Genomic DNA, 8,286 nt, shown 5'->3' with positions numbered 1-8,286 from the left:
GAGCCCATTTCACATAGAGGGATGCTCTCTCAGCCTAGATACATGGGGGAGGGCCTAGGCCCTGCTCCAAATGACTTGACAGACTTTGAAGATACCTCACAGAAGGCCTCACCCTCCCTGGGAAGCAGAAAGGGGATGGGATAGGGGGTTGGTGGGGGCCAGGAGAAGAGGGAGGAGAGAGAGAGAGAGAGAGAGAGAGAGAGAGAGAGAGAGAGAGAGAGAACTAGGATTGACATGTAAAACAAGCTGTTTCTAATTTAAAGAAAAAGAAAAATAATTAAATTAAAAATATTAAAATTCAGTAATGAAGGTAATGTGTCTTGACCTTTCTCTGATGGTAAATCTTTTCTGCTTTGTCTTGGTTAATCTGGCTAAAGAAATGCTGATTTTTCCTTTTCACAAAATGTACCCTGGTTTGCTAATCTTTTGTGTGATTTTACTGTTAATTTATACATTTTTATTACTTATTTTTCCTCATCTCACACTGGGTTAGTTATTTTTCTTCTTGGATAGAATTATGTTATCTCTTGTAACTTTTCTTCTGTTGTGAGGGTTTCATTAACAAGACTAATTTTCTTCTTTGAGTTGGTTTTACTGAATCCTTAAAGTTTTTGTATGTTGGTCTTCCATTCTTTAGTTGCAAGATAGCCTTTAATCCTCCTGTATTTTCTTTATCTCTGCTCTCTTCTGGTTTCCATTAACATCAAGGGTTTTGCCTGTCTCCTTATTTTTAGTCTCTTAGTCCCTAAGAAAGAAGCTTCTTCAGAAAACACAGACCCTAATCTGCTATTAGTATCCTTTCAGTCATCTATGTAATTTGACTGAGGAATGTATTCCATTTATATTTAAAATAATTATGGATAGTCAAAGACTTAATACTTTCTTACTTTCTCATAGTTTGGGAAATACTTTGTTTCTTCCTCTTCTGTTGTCATTATTTGTGCTTTGATGTTTTCTCTAGCAGTATGTTTTGATCTTGTTAAAATTGTGTGTGCCTCTCCAATAGATTTTTTTCCTTTCTGATCCCAAGAGGGCTTGCATTATTTTTCTCCAATATAATTCTATTTCAAGCTGAAAACAGCCAAGCTTTGGTTTAAATATAAGAACTCTTCACTTCTATTTCACCCCAACTCTTGCAAGAAGAAAATAACTTCTAAAAATGTATCCATGAGAGTTTGAGTTGTTTCTAACCTGCTTTTCTAAGTCTAAGATTGTGTTTGTATGTGGGAATGGAAAATGTGATGAGTGTATCCACACATGGATATTCTTGTGCAGCAGAATGGATTGTGATAGATGTGGAAGCTTGGGAACTTGGTTAACTGAAGGACTCTAGAAAATCATCAATTTTTAATTAATTTTTATATATGTAGTGTCTCTAGATTTTAGGGATGGTTTGCAAAAGAAAAGCATTAAGATAGGTTCTGGAAATCATAATGTATGACAGATTTTGAGGATAGCAGTAATTTCAGTTCACTTTCAGATTTTAGGTAAAATTAACATTAGTTTGAGTTTACTAGTTTAATGAGGGAATAGAAAGAATTAATCAGATAAATAGAGTGAAAAAGTCTAGACTTAATGTTAAGGGATGGTACTGATAGAGTATCTCAGGAAATTTATTGCAGAGAGTAGATATCCATCAATGTCATCCTGAATCCTGTTAAAAGGACCCAGCCATGGTGAGGAGATCCAGGTTGCAGGTGGCATTAGAGAATTGCACAAAGCTTTAGAACCTGGGCTACAAAGAGCCACATGTCCAGAGGAGGACATTGAGATATGAAAAGTACACATCTACTGCCATACCTTTCAAAGGTACATGGCTAAGCACATCATCTGTTCCATGAGTTGTGAGAGGTCTTTGAGGGACATTAGCAAGAAGTGAGGTGAGGAAGAAGTTTGGGTAGTGAATGCAAGAGGGCTGCATGGTGGTAGAAATGGCAGTATTTAAGAGATAGAGAAATCTCTATTTAAACATAGGTCATACTTAGTATCTGGTGTGTGCATACATATGTACATATGTGTACATATGTGTCTAGGGGTATGTGCATGTGTACATGTGGAGGCTAGAGGTCAACATCTTAATCAATTGCTCTGTACCTTCCTTTTTGACATCAGGTAATTTGGCTTGACCTGCTGTCCATTGACCCCCCAGGGATCGGCCTGTCTCTACCTACGCCAGGGACATAATAAGCACTTTACTGACTGAAAAATATTCTTAGACTTACCAGCTCATAATTTTATATACTGTGTTTTAATGTCACTTTATTATTCTCAAGGTGACAAATATTAGCATCTACATTTAAGACTTTTGTAATAAATAAATAATAAATAAATAGATAAATAAAAGAATGTAAACTACTGATGATGGTCCACAGCATCCAGTAGGATGTAAATGGTAGTACTATCATTACATTTGACTGCTTAAAAGATCTAAATCCTAGAGTAAGATGGAGAGCACACAGTGTGTAATTCACCACCAAATTTAAAGTCATGATCCCTATTGATATCTCTTTGAGCAGACAGGGTTAAGATTTCGTAGCTTCTTCCCTGAAAGGAGGCTTTGCTCAAGTTGGGAGAATGCTTTTCTGAAGAGGGCTTCCGCTCTCTGAGATGAAAGAAGCATTGAATTTGGGCAGCACAGTCAGACAAGTCTGCTTTTGATTGTTGATAAATATTTCATTTTACATTTTAAATTCATAGGGGCCACAAAATCATTGATGATGAAAAAGAATTCAATATGAAGCAGTCCCTTTGCAGGATTGTTCCTTAGAACACACTTGCTCTCATTTTGTTCAATTGAGAGTGAAGCTCCTTGGCACCTGGCCACTAACAGCAACTCCACAGCTTTAGCTGCACACTGTGAGGATGAGGCTCTTTATCCTTTGGGAATCCAACATGCAACCCTTCCAGGATGAACTCAAAAGCAATCATTACTTACCCACCTACAGGCTTGATGCCTCAACTCAAAAACATCATCTCTATGCTATCATTGCTCCCTGTATCCCCATCTCACCTTAATGGAGAGAAGTGTAGCTGTTTTGTTTGCCTTTACATTTGAACACCAAGAACTACCACATCTTGGAGCTAAACACAGGGTGGGGCTTTATTATACACAAGGCAATAATGTTAGATTATAAAAATTCTAAAAAATAATAGTCCATGCTAGCAGAACAAATGTTTATGAGATTATGTTACCTCCCCCAATTTAATCAGCTTTTAAGGAGTGAAACATCCTTCCATCTTAATTTCAATTTGTTATTAACAGTAGGCCATCCTCACATTGATATACTCATTTTATATAATAGAGTACTTTTTCATTTAATTGACTTCAAATTTATCATATGAATGTCAAAGCCAAATTTTCCTATAATAACCCATCATCTCTGCAGTTCTGGCACAGTGCATTTGCAAAAAATGGCATCACAATCATCCCTGGGAGGGTGAAGGACTGCTACCTAATTATCACACCCATGAAGAAATTGACAGGCACTTTTTAAAAATAATGAACCTCAACTATATTTTCTTAATATAGTTAGCCACATTTCTCATCAGTTAGGTGTGATCATCTTGTACTAAGCATGAGAATTTTGTTAAAAGAAGATAAAGGAGACAGACAATGTGGTTTCTATGAACCTATAGCAATTTAGGAGCAGGGAATCTGGATGCAGCTCCTCCCCTGCAGGCCCTTGGAGAAATCATCTCCTCTCCCTCATTCTCCACTACCTAGGGAGAAAATTTCAAGCCCAAACTATTGCTTCTTGAACCCATGTCTTCTGTATAGTCCCTTGGTGGGCTGCATGTAACTCTGCTTATCCTTTGTACCTATCACAATTTGTTTTCTTGATTAACATAAAAATATATTTGAAAAGAAGTCACAAAATAATTCGAAACAGCAGTAGTATGTAATCCTTGTAATCAATCAACAAATACCAAATGAATGGAATTACCTATAGAGCAGTGGTGGAAATCACATCACACTCCATGTTTCCATGAGAAAGTTGCATCATTTATACAGTTGCTGAGTTATTGCATTCATTGAAAACTAGCTACACATTGGGCAACGTTCGACAAGATATCTTTGGGGGTCTTTATGGCTCTCAGAATTCGTGATGAAGCTATTTAAGGAAATACTCTTTCATACCTTTCTTAAGGAAATGGGTGAAGAGAATTCAGAGTCAAGGCTGAAGCATGTGGTCTTCTATATCTTACACAGCTGTTCCTGAGATTTCGACTAGTACTTGTTAAGGAAGAGATTTGTAGAGATCAAACAAACTGACTTGTAGTTTTTGAGATGAGACTACCTATTAGAGCTATTACTTTTAGGAAGCATTTCAGGGAACATTAAATACTGAAAAATTCAGTGCAGTTTTCAGTTCTAGAGGGTACAGGGAGAACCTCATAGAATTGTAAATCTGACATGATCACAGTGAGAATGCTTATTAGACAGAAATAAAATAAGTGCTATCCATGCATATTGTCAGTGGAAAAGTCCCCCCACTTGCTTCTTCCTAGAATAAAACAGTCCTCCAGCAGCTGACAGTACATTTAATGCCACAGTGATAGCCTTCACTGTATTTTTATTGAGCAGCTTTTTATTAGCAACAGCATCATGTGCATCATAACTTAATCTTAAATCTTTAGCTTCTTCATGCCTCAAGATCAGAAAACTGTATTGTACTTTGTCTTAAATATAAAAGTACTTGATATAGAAGATGGTTAACCAACATTTGTTGAGGAATCAATGAAGTAATGTTTAAGATGCAAGTAACTTCTGAGGATGGGACATTCGTTACTTTCTGGGTTGTGACCCACAGAGTTGACATTAGCACCTGAGGCATGAGAAATGCCTTTCAGTTAGTGGGAATGTGCAAACAGAGAGCCAGAAAGTAAAGGGATGACACAGGCAGTAAGAATGTGCTTCAGACAAAGAACCAAGGACAGGAATGGAGAAGCAGAGAAAGGGAAACTGGAAAGTTTGCCTAGTCTCAGCTTCAGGGGTATTATTTTCTATACAGAAAGAAATGTGATGAGTTTAGTAGGGATGGACTTTCATAGACCAGAACTTGATAACACCCAATTCAGTGTATAGACTTTTTTTTTTCTGAAGCCACATAGAGAACAAATACTTTCGTTATTTTTCATGTATAGTTGCTTTGTTTTAAATGCAGTAACTATATCCCTTGGAGATATAGATTGGACTAGCAGCCAAGATTGCATTGTAAATTCATGCTTTGAAGTGTCTCTCTGTCACAGACATAGAGTAAAATATTTAAAATTTTTAAAAGAAAGAAGTATTGGCATTAGCAACATAGCTCAGATAAAGGTACTTATCACAAAGCCTGATGATATAAGTTCAACCCCCTGGGATCCACAGACAAACAATTCCCTCAAGTTGTCCTCAGACACATGCACATGCATGATCCTTCCCTCAAGTAATAAAACATCAAGAAAAAAAATACAGAAACAGCTTTGTCTGTGTGGCCTGGAGTAGGTTGTGGTAGGAAACAATACCATGAACTGAATTCATTGGAAATGTATTTCTTGCTCACCCAGCCTTCCCACTGTGATACACAGGGCATTGTGGATGACAGAAGTACCACTTGAGGCATCACCAATAGCTCTGGTAAGGAAGGTAGTGTGATGGGTAATGAACTAGCTTCTTTTGTCTTTTATCTAACGGAGACATATATAAGTCCACTCATATTTTATATATCAAAGTAAGTTACAAGGCCCTGTTTATAGTAAAGAAATAAAATTTTGATGTGTCTAGAACAAAAAGAGGGGATATTTGACATGGTGAAAAATTTCTTATTATAATATCCTTGTTGAAACTCGATACACTTTGGTCCTAAATTGAACAAAAATAAAGTGATGAGCACAGAATAGTGCAGACTCCAGAGGTCTCACAATTTGCAAGCAGAAGTCTGCGTTTAGGATTCGTGGAAAGAAGTAGTTGCCTGTTGTCAGTGATCAAGTGGAGAGGCCCAGATAGCGACCACAGCAGAGCCAGCTGGCATGACTCTCTGTCCATGTGGTTGTGACACACCTTTGGACACCAAATGGTGTTTTATCTTTGGAACAGTGGCTGTGCCTTAATATACTGCTATTTCAGCCAGCAATTGCAACTCTGCAGTTACAAACCCACTTCTCTGGCAGTGGTCTGGCTGCTCAGGCTGTAGCCTGGTAAGACTTCTGTTCCTGCAGGCACTGGCTCTGTTGCTGCTGTTAAATGTAGCTTTAACTAAATCTCTATAATTCTATTTATAAATGAGACTTGATACTCAAAGCCTAGGTGAAAACCTGATAGCTCAGTGAGTCTGTGTAGCAACTAGTTAATCTTCTTTCCTCGCTGGCATCTACCAAAAGCACTTCCTTTTGCTCTGCCAAACTGAAACAAAACATGACACTTAAAATACCTCCCTACTACTTTTGATATATTTAGCTCCCTGGATGCCCTCTGATGCTCTATGGTTACTTTCTGTCAACTAGTTGCTCTTGTCAGCCTCCTGACCAAAAGTTAATTTTATTTTATTAATGCAAATGCTAACTCAGAATTCACAGTGTGATTGACTATTCCCCAACTTGTAACAGGCTGCATTTATGTATTGATTCATATATATTTACTTATTGATGTTTCTTTTTATTTTTAATTATTCATATTTACATATCCATCCCCTCTTTCCTTCGTCCTCCCATCCTGCCATGTTCCCCACCCAACCCACCCCAAGATTCACATATATTTAACAACAACAATTAAAGAAAAAGGGGGCATGAATTTGGGCAGGAGCAAAGGGGACACAAGAGTTATTAAAAGAAGGAGAGCAAACAGCAGGAATGAAGTAAATACAGAACATATATACGAAATAAATACTATGTATGATATATGTACAGGAAAAATAAGATAGTTACTGAAATGTGAAAGCCAACGTTGAAGACCATAAACTCAAGCCTAGATGTGATGAAAACTCACCAGTAAGATGATAGTATTGAAGGATGGACCCACAATGTAGAATAGTGATATAGAAATAATTTAAGATTTGAAAAATATTTTAAAAGAAAATGAAGGAATATGAATATGGGGTGGAATTGAGACTAAGATACTAAAGGAAACAGCAAAGTGGAAAGACCTGAAAACCTACCAGTATCTTAAAAAGTCTGCATCCTCAGATAAAAGTACATTTAAGAGCTAAGGAGAGTAAGTGAAAACAAATCCACTTAGGCATATCAATCAGATTATGGAACCTGTGATGGGAATGACTGAAAACCTCAGCAGCTGCCAGTGAGAAACACAGATGACTTCACAAACAGAAATTTAACTGATGAGCTACAATGTGGATCCCCAGGTCAGTGAATTGATACTTTCTATGTTTGAGTGTATTGCTTTGTCCTTTATCACCTGCTCATCCCATCCCTGAGAGAGACAGAGAAGCAAGGGTACTTATAGACCTATGAGTAAGAAAGATATTTGCTGCCCATAGGGTGTTTGAATTAACCACTGAAGATGGTATTTCAGTAAGAAGAAATATATATATAGAATTGTGAGGTTGATATGATAAAGAAGATGGAGAAATGCCCAATTCTGGAAATGGTTTTCACTGAGATGACATTATTTTAAAATTTTCAATAGTAACAAATGTCTAGTTGTAGAAAAAAATGGAAAGCATAAAAGATCTCTATGGTGGGTCACATTGCTTTCTCTCTTTACCTCTTTCAAATATACAATATAAAAGCTGAGAAAAAGACTTATTAAATTAAGTTGAATATGGATATTGTTAAAATAAAGAAGTTTGAAATTGCAAATTGGGACTAAACTATGTATGATATCAAACTCTGTTCTATTATTTAAATCTCCAACATAATGCTGAAAAGCATAATTTTTTGAAGTCATTAGTTAATTCAAATTATTTTGTCCTTAACCTCTAGGGAAAGGATAACCCACAATAAAATAATTAGTATGATTTAAAGCAGTCATTTGGCTCAGGTCAGAGTAGGGCTCATCTAGTCAGCTATTTTCCTCAACTTTGCTCCACTGTAATCATTGGCTGTAGAATGCCAAGTTTTAGAGCAACCAATCATCCAAGAAAAGTTCATTTCTTTCAAATTTACATAACATCCAAGGTAGGAACTAAAAGTCACAGTTTGAGAAATGCTTTTTTTTTTTTTTTTTTTTTTTTTTGGTTTTTGAGACAGGGTTTCTCTGTGGCTTTGGAGGCTGTCCTGGACAGCCTTGTAGCTCTTGTACACCAGGGCGGTCTCGAACTCATAGAGATCCTCCTGCTTCTGCCTCCC

Source organism: Cricetulus griseus (genome assembly GCF_003668045.3).
Source record: "Cricetulus griseus strain 17A/GY chromosome 1 unlocalized genomic scaffold, alternate assembly CriGri-PICRH-1.0 chr1_0, whole genome shotgun sequence".
NCBI lineage: Eukaryota > Metazoa > Chordata > Mammalia > Rodentia > Cricetidae > Cricetulus > Cricetulus griseus.
Note: the sequence above shows the minus strand (reverse complement) of the source record.